We start from the raw sequence: 14,843 nt of genomic DNA on the forward strand, positions 1-14,843 counted from the left end.
TACATATTGAATTTCCACAAATACGTTTTAAAGATGAATAGAAATACAGCAGCACTTCTTTTTCAGTAAGGAAGTAATCCCAATTTTAACCTGCCCGTTTCTGCGGTCCTCACTAGTGTGCTTTTTTTTAACCCATACGGAGGGTCTTATGCAGATGCATATTGTCACGGGTGGTGACCAATAAACAAGAAATAAACATAAATAAATAAACGTTTAATGTGGCGAACGCGTGCCAAAAATAAAGAAGGAAACAGAAGAAAGCGGAGCGTCGCGGGCGTCGAAGTCGGCGTGTCAGCAGATTCGAACGCTGGGGCGAAACTGACTCGACAAGGTCGCGGGCGGCCTCTTATCTAGAGTGCGTCGCAATCTCGAAGATTCGGCGAAAGCGGCTCGAGCGCCGCGTGATCGGGCGAGAATGAACACGCACTTTCTAGAAAACAAAAGCAGGAATAAATGATAGAAGTTACGTGCGGTACATGAATAAACGAGAACTTTCTGGAGGTTCGTGACCGAGCGTTGCTTTCTCAGCCCTGGGCGCGGCATTATCCCCCCCTTTAAAAGTGCATCGTCCCGATGCAGCACAAAAACGGAAACAAAAAAACAAAAGGAGTGCAGAATTGCTAGCCGGACGTTCCTATCGTTCGTAATACGGCTTCAGCCGGACGACATGCACCACCTCGGGTCGCGGCTGACGTCTTGCAGATGGGCGCGTTCCGTCGGGTAGAACTTCGTAGTTCAGATCGCCGAGGCGTCGGATGATCTTGTAGGGCCCAAAGTAGCGCTTCAGGAGTTTTTCGCTGAGACCGCGACGACGAATCGGCGTCCACACCCAAACTCTGTCGCCGGGCTGGAAGAGGACGTCGCGGCGACGAAGATTATATCGGCGAGCGTCGACATGTTGCTGGTCTTGAATTCGTAGTCTGGCTAGCTGGCGGACCTCTTCTGCCCGTTGAGCAACCACCTGGGCGTCATCACTCCCGTCGTCGACTGACTCGTGCGGCAACATAGAGTCTAGCATAGTCGTCACCGTCCGGCCATACACCAGCTGGAAGGGCGTCACTCCTGTGGTCTCTTGCGCTGCTGTGTTGAAGGCGAACGTGACGTAGGGCAGCACTCCGTCCCAGGCCTTGTGCTCCACGTTGACGTACATAGAGACCATGTCGGCGATTGTTTTGTTGAGCCGCTCCGTCAACCCGTTGGTCTGCGGATGGTATGCTGTTGTTCGACGGTGTTCCGTGTGGCTTAGACGCAGGATCTCTTGGGTCAACTGTGCCATAAACGATGACCCTCGGTCTGTGAACAGTACTTCGGGGGCGCCATGGCGGAGGACGATGGACTCGATGAAGAACTTGGCGACTTCGACAGCAGTCCCCGAAGGAAGGGCTTTCGTCTCGGCGTAACGAGTAAGATAATCGGTGGCGACGATTATCCAGCGGTTCCCCATCGTCGACGGTGGAAAAGGACCCAGCAAATCCATTCCAATTTGCTGGAAGGGCTTGGTTGGCGGGGTAATCGGCTGAAGGAGACCTGCTGGCTTTGACGGTGGTTTCTTGCGTCGCTGGCACTCATGGCACGATCGTGTGTAGAGATGGACGGTCTTCGGAAGCTTTGGCCAGTAGTACTTGTCACGAATCCGGGCAAGGGTCCTGCTGTAGCCGAGATGTCCGGCCGTTGGGTCGTCGTGGCACGCTTGAAAAATTTCTTCTCGGAGGCTGGCGGGGACAACCAGTAGCCAGGGGGTTTCGCTGGTTCCGAAATTCTTTACTGAAGAATTCTCGGTAGGTCCCGACAAAAGACCCGTGGGACAGAGCCTCCTCGACCTTCGAGGTTGTCGATCACGGAGCTAAGTTCCGCGTCGTCGCGTTGTAGTGCCCGCATGTCGGTAGCGTTAACTGCGCCTAGAAAACGGGCGTCGTCATCGTCGTCCGCGCCGGAGATTGGAGGTTCGACTGGAGCCCTAGACAAACAGTCAGCGTCATTATGCTTGCGGCCGGACTTATGCACAATGGTTACGTCGAATTCCTGCAGTCGAAGGCTCCAGCGGGCGAGGCGTCCGGACGGATCCTTGAGGTTTGCGAGCCAGCAGAGGGCGTGGTGGTCTGTGACCACGCGAAACGGGATCCCGTACAAGTACGGGCGGAACTTGGTTATCGCCCAGACGACAGCAAGACATTCTTTGTCGGTCGTTGAATAATTTTGTTCTGCTTTAGACAGCGCCCGACTTGCGTAAGCGATTACTCTCTCTGCCCCTTCTTGTCGCTGAACGAGTACCGCACCGAGACCGGTATTGCTGGCGTCCGTGTGGATTTCAGTCTCCGCCGACTGGTCAAAATGTCCGAGGATAGGGGGCGACTGGAGCCTTCGCTTGAGTTCGTCGAACGCTTGCTCTTGCTCCTCTCCCCACTGGAACTGCACGTCGTCTTTCGTCAGATGCGTCAGCGGTGCAGAAATTTGCGCAAAGTCACGAACGAAACGTCTGTAATAGGCGCACAGTCCAAGGAACCTTCGAAGGGTCTTCTTGTCTGATGGCTTCAGGAACTCGGCGACAGCGGACGTCTTGGCGGGATCAGGGCTTACACCCTGAGCACTCACGACGTGGCCCAAACATTTCAGCTCACCATAGGCGAACCGACACTTGGAAGGCTTGAGGGTCAGCCCAGCAGCTTTGAAGGCCTGTAGCACGGCTCGCAGTCGTCTCAGGTGCTCGTCGAATTCGCTTGCGAAGACCACAACATCGTCGTGTTAGACGAGACAGCTTTGCCATTTCAAGCCGGCAAGGACGGTGTCCATAACGCGCTGGAAGGTTGCCGGCGCTGTGCACAGCCCGAACGGCATTACTTTAAACTCATACAGTCCGTCCGGCGTGACGAAGGCCGTCTTCTCACGATCTCGTTCGTCGACCTCAATCTGCCAGTACCCGCTCTTCAAGTCCATCGACGAAAAGTATCGGGCGTGGCGTAGCCGGTCCAGGGTGTCGTCGATGCGTGGCAGTGGGTAGACGTCTTTTTTTGTTACGGCGTTCAGTCGGCGATAGTCCACGCAGAACCGAAGAGTCCCGTCTTTCTTTTTCACCAGGACTACCGGTGAAGCCCACGGACTGCTTGAGGGCTGGACAATGTCGTCGTCAAGCATTTCTTGTACCTGCTGCTGGATGGCTTCCCTTTCTTTCACGGAGACCCTGTACGGCGGCCGATGCACAGGGAGTGCGTCGTCATCAGTAATTATCCGATGTTTCGCAACCGTCGTTTGGCGCACTTTTGACGACACGGAGAAGCACTCACTGAACTTGGCAAGAAGGTCACGAAATTGTCGTCGTTGTGGGGCTGGGAGGCATGGGTCGATGTCGAGCTCTGAGGACGTGATTGTCTTGTTCTGCGTCGGAGAGGCGTCTCGTGAGATCACGGCGATCACGACTGGGTCTTCAATTTCCTCGACGTAGCCCACAGCTGTACCCTTTGTAAGGTGCTGCGACTCTTGCCGGAAGTTGGTGACAAGGGCTACAGTACGCCCGTCCTGGAGCTCGGTTACGCCTCTTGCAATGCCAATCCCTCGTCCGAGGAAAAGTTGGACGCTTCCTCCCAGCAGTGCTACACCGCAGGTGGCTGCTTCGGTCCCGACGGGCACAAAGACACTCGACAGCGGCGGCAGGTTTACGTGGCTGGCGAGGACTCGCACTGCAGCTAACGTCGGTTTCGTATTTTCCACCGATGGGACAGGCTTCCGAAGCGTCAGCTTGTTCTCCGCAAGGTCGATGATGGCGCCGTATTCACACAGGAAGTCCATTCCGAGAATGACGTCCCTCGAACAGTCTTGCAGAACGACGAACTTCACAGGGTATGTTTCGCCGTGAATCTCGACGCGAGCGGTGCATCTCCCGACTGGTGTAATCAGGTGTCCTCCGGCGGTTCTTATTTGTGGTCCATCCCACAGCGTCATGACTTTTCGAAGGCGGCGAGAGAGCCTCCCACTCAAGACTGAGTAGTCTGCTCCGGTGTCCACGAGTGCCGATGAGTCGAGGCCGTCGATAACAACGTTTAGGTTGTAGGACACCGAAGCAGGAGCGTCGTTGTGATGCGCAGCGTCGCGAGAGTGGGAGCGCTCCGTCGTTCTTGGAGGCTCTTTACGTCGGTCGTCTTCGGCAACTCCACCTCCAGGGGTTGCCGCGCCTAGTTTCCCCGGCGAGGAGCGAGGGGCGACAGGCTTTCACGTCGGGGTCGGTGCATGGGCGAAGCTGGACGTCGGGGCGAAGGCGACCGGAACTCTCGGCGGGACGCAGGCTCGGGCGACTGAGGTCGTCGCAGGTACTCGTCGATCTCCGTAGGGCGTTCACCATTACGGGGGCGTGGGTCGTTCGGGTGGAACCCCCGCAGCCCGAGTCGTCGGTATGGGCATTGGCGGTAGGTGTGGTTTGCTTCTCCACAGTGGAAACACAGTGGACGTCGGTCGGGCGTTCGCCACACGTCGGTCTTCCCAGGTGCGCGGGACTCTTGGGCGGCGTACTGCACCTGGTCGTCGCGGCGGTGGTCGTGCTGCGGCGCAGGAGAACGACGTCGGGGCGGCGCAACATAGGCTGGAGGAGGAGGCGGTGGCCGTCGGGCCACTGCGGCGTAGGTCAGGGCGGGCTCTTCGGGTGGTGCTACGCAGGCAGGAGCCTCCGGTTGAATTGCCCGCTGGACTTCTTCGCGCACCATTTCGGCGATCGACAGCTCAGCCGGCTGGTTGGCAGCAGGCAGCAGCTTGCGGAGCTCCTCCCGGACGATGTCGCGGACGATTTCCCGAAGGCCGTCGACACCGGTGGCGTTCAGGTCTAGTTGGCAAGATGCGGCGGTTCGAGGAGCAGGCACGCCGGCGAGTCGATGGTAATGGCTTGCTCGGGCCGACAGTGCTCGCTCGATGTTAGTGGCTTCAGCCACAAAACCGTCGACGGTTGTCGGGGGATGGCGGACAAGGCCCCCAAAAATTTCAGCCTTCACGCCACGCATGAGGACGCGAAGCTTCTTCTCATCGGCTGCCTCCGGATCGGCTCGGGTACATAGGCGCATGACATCCTCTACGAAGCTGGTCACGCTTTCGTTAAGGCCCTGCACCCTTGTTTGGAGAAGGTCCTCCGCTCGCTGCCGACGGTGGTGGTTGAGGAACGTTCGCTTCAACTCCGCGGCGCAGGACTCCCACGTAGTGAAGGACGCTTCGTGGTTTTCAAACCAATGCCTCGCAGTTCCTTCAAGCGCGAAGTAGGGATTGTGGAGGCATTGTTCAGTCGTCCATCTGTTGTGGCGGGCTACACGTTCGTAGTGTTGCAGCCAGTCTTCAACGTCCTCGTGGACGTCTCCGTGGAAAGGCGTTGGAGTCCTGGGTGCGATCGGCAGGTACACAACGGCAGAAGCGGCCGGGGTCTGCGCCTGGTTGGCCATCGTCGTCTTCGGCTTGGTCGTGGGTGGCAGAAGTCCGTGTTCCGGGGGTAGGCCTCGGATGCGGCGACTTGACCGGGTCTCGATCCGGTCTTCGTCGGGCCCTCCGGAGCTTGGGTTTGGACTTGTACTGCGGGAACTTGGAGGGCTGCGCTGTACGGACATGCGACTACCCCGCACCTCCACCAGAATGTCACGGGTGGTCACCAATAAACAAGAAACAAACAGAAATAAATAAACGTTTAATGTGGCGAACTTGTGCCAAAAATAAAGAAGGAAACAGAAGAAAGCAGAGCGTCGCGGGCGTCGAAGTCGGCGTGTCAGCAGAGTCGAACGCTGGGGCGAAACTGACTCGACAAGGTCGCGGGCGGCCTCTTATCTAGAGTGCGTCGCAATCTCGAAGATTCGGCGAAAGCGGCTCGAGCGCCGCGTGATCGGGCGAGAATGAACACGCACTTTCTAGAAAACAAAAGCAGGAATAAATGATAGAAGTTACGTGCGGCACATGAATAAACGAGAACTTTCTGGAGGTCCGTGACCGACCGTTGCTTTCTCAACCCTGGGCGCGGCAATATTATTTAGGTTATCTGTACGTGGTGACATAAACAATGGCATTACCATAGCCCTCAGTTCGCGATGACTTAATTAATTAAAAAGAAGCGTTGCATAGAGTTCCCAATAAAGAGTATTCACTGAACGTCATATTTGAGGGCGATATTTAGAAACCATGTTCAGAACGAGCTTATATTAGTAGGCTGCGAAGACCGGCAATCTGGATGCGCACAATTAACGTTGAAAAAGAACTGTGGAAGCTCGCAGTTACCACGCACTCAGCAGTTCCGCACAAAAGAAAAAAAACATTGGGGTGTGTGTATGACGTTTATACACACCAGAACTTAGTCTGCCTCAACGGGCGACTTGTCTCCCAAGTGAGAAATTTAGCCAGTGCGGTACAGCCGCTAACCTCGGCTATTTAACGTGCACCACGCCGAGACCCCAGGCTAGCGCTTATATCGCACGGGCTAAATTTCTCCTACACAGTTGGGACACAAGTTGCCCCTTGAGGCATACTGTATACAGTTCCGCACACAGCTATGTAAGCAAGTGAATACCCCCTATAAATGGACATCTCCTGTCAGTATTGCTACGCCGAGGATATCGCAATGCATTGAGGGAACTTTAGTCTTTCTGAACGTGCTCTGCGCCTCGCAGTGGGCCTGCACTAGCAGAGCACTAGACGGTACAAGACATCTCGTGCAATGCCCTTTGGCTCACTTCGACCAAAGTTATGGCGCCCTCTCGCATGCGCCGAACGCTTGGTGGGATCGGTCTACTCAGAGCCGTTTATTGAGAGAGTGGCCATACATTGGTTTGAATACGCGAGCATCTCGGGGCCATCCACAGGCAGCGAAACCGCCCCTAGCGGTAATCGTGTGCTCTAAATATGTGACACGATTAATTTAAGTCACTTTAGCGTCATTAGAGTGAAAAGGTTTAGCTCTCGGTGACTGAAAGCTTTGCGCATGAGAGGTTTCCGTCACGTCAATATTCAAGTGCAGAATAAACGAACGTGCGCTCCAAACCAGGGTCGCTAAACTCGTCGAGCACAACTTTGTGCCCGAAGTTAGCGGAACGCGCTAATTGGACTCTCGCGACGCCGACGTCGCGCCGAGCGAGGTGTCAATCATTACAACGCTCATTTCTTTCAGAGTGGCAGAATGTAGCAAAGTTCATTGAGGAGCGTGTGGAGCGCGTGAGGGGCGCGAGGAGCCCAGTGATTAAACGACTTCGCCGATCACGTAGCGCCCGTTTGTCCCTACATCCCTACGCCAAGCTGAAGTTAATTAATTAATGCGTTGCAGATTGTCTCTAGGCGACATTTTGACGCTCCAATCCCTGCAAAGTTTGTGTAAAAAAAAGTGATTAGAAACCTCGTTTGTCGAAGTTGTCGCTGACGTCTAAGTGACAAAAAAAGTCAAATTTGGGGGTTTTACGTGCCAAACCTACGACGGGCATCTGGCACGCCCCAGCGGAGGACTGAGGATTTAATTTCGACCACCTGGGGATCTTTTGACGTGCTACCGAAAGCTCAGTTACACGACGCCTTCTCCGCAATAAGCCTCCGTCATATTGCGGGTACCTCGGTCGGGATTCGAACCCGCCACCTGGGGATCCGTAGGCCGGCGCTCTCGCCTCGGAGCCACCGAGGCGGCGACGTCAAAGTGACGTTTCCGAACTTAGCGAGAGCCGTGGTTTGAGCTCGAATTCTTCGCTTCGGACCGAGGCGAAGTTAAACTTTGTCAGCATGGTGGTGCCGTACGCTGCGGCCGAGCTTATCTTCCGCCACCGTCGGCGTCGCTACCGAGACCATCGGGACGACTTTCGACTGCCCGACGGCGACTTTCGGCGACAGTATCGGCTATCGAAAGCCGTTGTTCGTTGACACTGTGACGAGTTTCGTTCGGCGCCCGGACTTCGAGGCGGCGGGCAATCGCGTCTATCATGACCGTGGAACAAGTTCTCTGCGCGCTCCGGTTCTTCGGAACCGGTAGCTTTCAAAGCATGGTAGCGACTGACGAGAACCTGTTAGTCTTCCTCATGACTGTGAGCCGGGCTGTCAGAGTTTTTGCGGCTGCCATCGTTTTTTTTTTGTTTTTTTTTGTAATATCCGAAGAGGTACTACAAAGCTGGTATACAATTCAGAATGCTAGATAACAAACAAGAACCGGGGAAATTCTTGGGTAGGGTCGAGTCTCCCGGCAGCAGGCAGAATTATTTTCCCGAAATTCTACTGGCAGTCGTCGCTCATTGGCGGTGAAATCAGTTCATCGAACGACGTGTCATCAACAGATCGTTTCAACGGCACGCGAAGTAATCACATGAAGGATAGTTTCTTCAGTTAGAGGTATATACACATTAAACATTTTCACACCTTTATACATGTAAGTGAGGTGTCCCTAACTAACACCCAAATAAGTGCAGCGATAGTAAAAAAAAATGTAAACCTCACACCCTTAAAAATGTGTGATTTTTTAAACACGTTTCTTCAAACATTTGATAATGCACACCTTTTTATAAAGATGTAAAACTACAATACTTCTTCTCGTAAAGGTGTAATTACCACAGTGCATTTCTTTTTTCGGGTGTACACAATGGCCCGGGGTCAGGGACTCAATAAAATTATTGAACAAATAAATTACACAACCGAGTCGCCGAAACAGCACGTCGCTACTTGGTCAGTGTCCAGGAAATTTCTGCCCAAAACTGGCTCCAATATTGGCCGGATGTACGGTTTTGCGCCTCGTCCCGACATCCGGCAGGTATGGGCGTATTGATGCAAATAAACGATATATGTCTAATAGCACTGGCACTACTGATCTCTCAGTAGGCTGGATCGCGGATAGAGGCCTGTATTGCTGGGGTCGAGCGGGACCACCGGCAGCCATCGCTTGACACGAGCTAATGCATGCTATAGGACAAACGGAAAAACTCCATTTTATTACGTTAGTAGGTTGTCCTCGACCATGAAACTTTTATCGTAGTTTCCACAAAAAAACAGTTAATATTGTCGCAAGAATATTAAACGCGTTAGATTACCAATATTTTTTTTAAAATAAAAGTTGTGTGGTTGAGGGTCAAGGACAATTTTGTTGGTCGTTAACTCAGACGTGTTTTATGAGACAAATGTTACCGAGATTTATTGTGGAGTCATACGTGATCTCGGAGTAATCAGAGCTCAGCAAACGATAAGTTAGAAGGTCTTTACTGGGGGCATTCGCATCGTTTTAACCGCATGTACATAGTAGTTATGGTGAAAGCTTTTTCTTTGAACTGCTGTGAGGGCTTCCGTGACAAAAAAACTCGGAGCGTGCCGTTCAGTTGCTGAACGTGTCATTTATTTAGCAACCGAAGCAAGCGACGACGGTAAAGTCGGTAGTGCTCCGGCCGATTTTTTTTTTTTTTTATGTCGATGTCTGAACGTTTGACGAATGTTTATTTGATCTCCAAGTATCCGATATAATGATCGCAGCCCGTCATAAAATACTCGCCCTCGAGCACCGCGTACAACCTCGACCCCAAAATTCTTCTAAACTCTGTGTCCGAGGCGATTGAGATGCATGGGGTGACGAGCTTTCAGAACGCGTCCGGAATACCCACCGGAGGCTTTCTCAACCTCCTCCGGCTCTACCTGAGATCCTCCCCCGTCGAGTACGAGGTGGAGATCTTCATCCAGAGGTCTGGAGTGTGCATTGGCTCCTGCCTCGCAGCGATCCTTAGTGAGATCTTTCTCTTCTTCGTGGATCGTGCGGTGCAGGAGGATCTTGCTCGCTCCGGTTCTGGATGCAGGATATTCAGGTTCGTGGACGATTACCTCGTCGTTCACCCATCATCCACCTCGGACGTCTCTGTCCTGCATGCCTTCGCTGCCAACGCTGGGGGTCTTTCCTTCACAAAAGAGGATGCTAGCCAGGAGGGGCTCCAATTTCTGGGTCTCCGCCTCACCCGTCCTCCCACGGCCTATGCTGGTCCTTCCAACAGCGCTCTCAAAAACCTGTCCTTCCTTTCGCCAGCCATCATTCGAAAACAGTAAAATCCGGCATCGTCAAATCTCTTCTCTCCTCCTCCTGTAAAAAGTCCTGTCCCCACCTTCTCAAGGAGAGTCTCTCGCGCCAAACGGCTAGGCTTCAGGGGGCAGGATACCCCGCGGATCTGATTGAAAACAACATCAAAAAGTTGATCGTGCAGTCCGGGAGCCGCCCCCGCAATTCCCCACCCAGATCCTTCTCCTCCCGCCCTGCTTGCATTCCCTACGTCCACAACACATCCCATCGTTTGAGTGCGCTTGCACGCAAATTCGACACCAGGGTCCTTCTCACCTGCGAATTCAAATTGGGTGGAATGTGCAAGCGCGTCAACAATCCCGAACCTCCGCCCTCCTGCACTAAAAAACACGCCCAGTGCTTCCGCCCCTGCGCGCGAGAGAAAGTGTACACGATCCCTCTTTCGTGCGGAGCGGAGTACATCGGTCAAACAGGCCGATGTATCAACGACCGTCTCCGTGAACACGCGAGGGAGATCACGAGCCCGCCCGAAGATTCCGTGCATCCGGTTGTTGTCCACGCAAAAAAAAATGTTCCTCTTGCACACCCCATTTCACCCAAACAACAATCATAGGTGGACACCGATCTCGATTCGGAAGAGAAATAATAGAATCCGTAAGTATCAAGTCAGCGACAGCAAACCTTTCCAGCCCTTCCCTTTCCCTCTCGGAGAGAGAGATTAGCTTCCTGCGAGGGAGGGGAGCCCCCCAGCACACGCGGCACTAGAACTTAAAGGTTTGGGAAAACAGTGGCAAACAAAAACAACCCCGGAAAGCCGCCCTCTGTTCTTACTTCTTCTCGCCTTCTGTTTTCGCCTGACCCTCTGGTGCTCCGGTCCGTCTTGCGCCTTCCCCGGAGGAATTCCGATGACCCCCTCCCCCGCTCTCCGCATCGCCCCCGACGGCACGAAGCGACGCGAGGTGTCGTCTACGAGAGAGGCGACACGGACCAGACCACGCCGTGGACCAGACTCCCGACCGCCCGCTGTGTTCGCCCCCGCAACGGTCTCCCTGTGTTTCTTACACCTACCCTCATCGCCCTCCCCCCTTTCCCCATCGCCTCCCCAAGTCGAGCTCTGAGCGGCGAGCCGCCCCAGTAAATCTGTAGTTGCAAGTCGAAAGCTGTGTCGTCTGTTTCGTCCTCTTGTGTGTTTCTTTCGTTTTAATTCAAAGCTTCCCACTTTTGCGTGTTTCTCCTTTACCGCTCATTCACACTCGAAGCGGATCCGCGTTCGCAAAGCGGTTGCGAACGTGTTTGTATAAAGATCCAGTAAAATTGCACGTGCACTCGATGACATCAAGTGCGCGTGTAATTGTACTGGATCTTTATACAACCGCGTTCGCAACCACTTTGAGAACGCGGATCCGCTTCCCGTGTGAATGAGCGGTTAGACTTGCGTGTTGTCTGTTGTCAAGCACTGGCCGCCGGTGATGCCAGTGACGGGCTCCCGATCCGCGATCCAGACTTGGACTGTGAGAGTTCTAATGCATTGCACCCACAGAGTGCTGCACGGAGAGCCGGCCCCGAACGAACTTGCCGAATGCACCGAGTGCAGACTGTATGCTGTCGCCAGAGATGTTGTAGAAGAGTACCGACTTTAAACCGAAAATAGCGCCTTTTTGTTCGACGTGATGCGTGGAAATGCGAGAGTGCCCAGTTGCTGCCATCGTTTATCTATAAACGTTGGTTGGTGCAGAGTGGAACATACATTTGCGATGACTTCCAATTAAGCAACTCGTCTGTCAGCGATATCTACAGACGGCGAGAGTTTCCAAAACCAGCTGACTACAAAACGGCATACACTTGAGACAATGGACCTTTTCCGAGAAGCGTTCTGCGCACGCGCGAACGCCCGGTGTTAAGCGGCGGAAGTCGGTACGAAAAATCGAGGAAATTCGGAAGGAGGCTGTTGATTGGGTTGTGTGTGTGTTTATACAGCCTAGAACTTGGTATGCCTCACAGGGGCGACGAGTCTCCTAGCTGTAGATGAGAAATTTAGCCAGTGCGGTACAGCCGCTAGCCTGGGGTCTTTAACGTGCATCACGCAGTAGTGATACACGACCGCACGCCGGTACGATGCTCATCCAGATAGAAACGGGCAGGGGTGGGGCTCGAACCCAGGATCCCTGGGTTCTGCAGCGCGAGCTTTCGCTCCACGTGCTCCGAGCTGGTGTGCGCTAGACCACTCGGCCACCGATCTTTTTTTTTTTTTTTTCTTTATTGCCGACATCGACACAGTGCAACCAAGAAGTACAGTGCTGTAAAAATGCCGTCAATCACTTACCGACTGACGTGGCATGGTTAAAAAAAATTTACATTTAACAGTTTTTCCATTGTTGGTAACCACTCCGGGACATTTGATCGAACCTTCCAAACTTCGACAATATAACGGACAGACTAGCGAGTAGAACATGTAATTGCAGCATATATATAATTGAGTTTCACAAAAAAAGAAAGTGGACGGAAAGAAAAACGCGACGTTTGGGTCGTGTGTTTCTTTCCCCTCTTTAAAGTCGCATTGGGCACGCGTTGCAGCTCAGAGAGCGAAGGAACTGGTAGCGCAACTCCCGTAATCGATTGGTAGCGCAGGTAGGTCACTTCCTCAATTTTTAGTTCGTGCAGCCACCGCCTGGTGCCGTCGGTATGTGGAAAAGGTCCATTGATGGCACGGTACGCGCAAGAGCTTGCTTCGTTTTAAGCATTGTATTATGAGTGAACCACTGAAAGGATGCGGCTTAAATCTAGTTCGTTGGAATATCTAGCAAAACGTTTGGTAAGACTTTTCATTTTCTCTGGTGAGGGCGTTGAGAACGACAGCTTTCTCAAAAAAAATACGACGGGGCGAGATCGCTGCCGTTCAAACATGAATTTGCTCAAGCCTCGGGCAACGTCTCCATGGTTAGCTTTCCCGGACGCTAAGTGAATGCGTCACAGGTTTCTGCTGTGGGAGCTTTGTCGACAAATGTTCCACCTTTCACCCGCACACGGATGATGTGAGATATCGGGGCCTCTGTGTTTGTCCTGGGCCTTTCATTACACACTGGTAGGTTTCAGCGTCTCTACGGCAACATAGCAACTCAAATTTTGCAAATAAAGCACGGGCCGTTGGTTCCTCCCCTCGTGCAATATCAGCCGCTTACATTTCAAGTTCGCGTTTGAGTTTGTGGCCCGCGGGACGCGATTTCAAGCAGAAAATCTATTTTTTCTTTCTGTTCCACTGGGCGAATGTCTCATCGTAGCAGACGAGCCCCCGTCATCTGCTCTCGCTCCTCGTCTGAGCGAGGCATGACGGGTTCGAATTTCGGCTCAACGGCGCTACAGAGCCCAAAGACAACGCACAGCGAGCGGCGTGAACATTGATCTCTATGTCTATTTGCTGGATCGCGTTTGGCCAGCTCCGCCTATGGACGGGAATGCGGCCACCGTCGGCCATCTTTTTGGTAGAATTATATAATCTCTAGCCATCATGGTAACATGGCGGACAGCGCAATGGCGGCAGGCTAGCACAAAACAACCGTGGATCTAGTACACTGTACCGTGGGTGATATTTCGTGCTTGATTGAAGTTGTTCGACGAAGCAGATTCTTGAAACCCGGCGTGAACGGCAGCCTCACCTTTGAGGACCCGGCGAAAGTTCTACGAAAGCGCTGCACCGGGGGAAAGCAGCGCAGCTCGCATCGAAAGCTGACTCCGTACCGGCGTCTGCTTTCGATGCTTCTTTCGTTGAGACTTTCGACGCGTCCTGTGCTGCTTTTACCCGGTGCTGCAATTTCGTGAAACTTTCACCGGGTCCTCAAAGGTCGGGCTACCGTTCACGCCGGGTTTCAAGAATATGTTTTGTTAAACAATTTCAATCAAGCACGAAATATCACCCACGCTATTTTGATGGCAGCCTGCCACCAAAACAACCACACCACTGTCTGCCCCGGATGGGTGACAGTGGCAGCTTACATAGGCTAGAGGTAATATTACTCTACCAAAAAGATGGCCGCCAGCGGCCGCATTTGCGGAGCGGGCAAACGCGATCCAGCAATTGTCATAGAGATCAGTGGGCGTGAACCACTGATCTCTATTGTAGTAGGCTGGATCGTGGATCGGGAGCCCGTCGGTGTCGCCACCGGCGGCCATGGCTTGACACCAGGCAATACACGCAAGTCTATGGGATAAACGCACAAAAGTAAGAATATTGAAGCCTGTACGCTGTGCTCGGAGGCGAGTATCTTATGGTGTGCTACGATCCTTATGTCGGGTGTTTGGAGATCGAAGTGGTAGTTTTCAAAAGTTCGAACGACGATTAAAAAATCAAACATACCGGAGCACCTGCGGGTAGCTGGCAAGCTTGCTCTCGTAGTAGAGTAAATAAAGGAACTTGCCGTCAATAAGACCGTCCTTAGGGAAGCCCAGAAGTTGATGAATGACAAAGAAGTTCCATCTCAACAGCGGCTTTCCGGGAGTGAGCGAATTCCGCGTAGCAAAACTTCCAGCTTGTCGTCTGCTAAACCCAACTCAACGAAACCGCCACCGACTCCGCGGTAACTCTTGGTAACTCTCGGCTCCTTGAGCTGCACTACAGCGGAGTAACCGCTCATTCACACTAGAAGCGGATCCGCGTTCGCAAAGCGGTTGCGAACGCGGTTGTATAAAGATCCAATACAATTGCACGCGCACTCGATGACATCAAGTGCGCGTGCAATTGTACTGTATCTTTATACAACCGCGTTCGCAACCGCTTTTCGAACGCGGATCCGCTTCCAGTGTGAATGAGCGGTTACTCTCGACCACAAAATATTTATTTACAAGAACTGCGAGGGCTGTCAGCTTTAATATTTGTGCG

At 53.0% G+C, this 14,843-nt stretch overlaps 1 protein-coding gene across 1 annotated transcript in view; it reads right to left on the reverse strand.

Annotated features, from left to right (window-relative positions):
- Positions 1-14,843, reverse strand: part of LOC120849525 — a 45,271-nt gene that overhangs the window by 686 nt on the left and 29,742 nt on the right. The window lies entirely within an intron of this gene.

This window comes from Ixodes scapularis, unplaced genomic scaffold (assembly GCF_016920785.2).
Source record: "Ixodes scapularis isolate PalLabHiFi unplaced genomic scaffold, ASM1692078v2 PGA_scaffold0__279_contigs__length_252992795, whole genome shotgun sequence".
NCBI lineage: Eukaryota > Metazoa > Arthropoda > Arachnida > Ixodida > Ixodidae > Ixodes > Ixodes scapularis.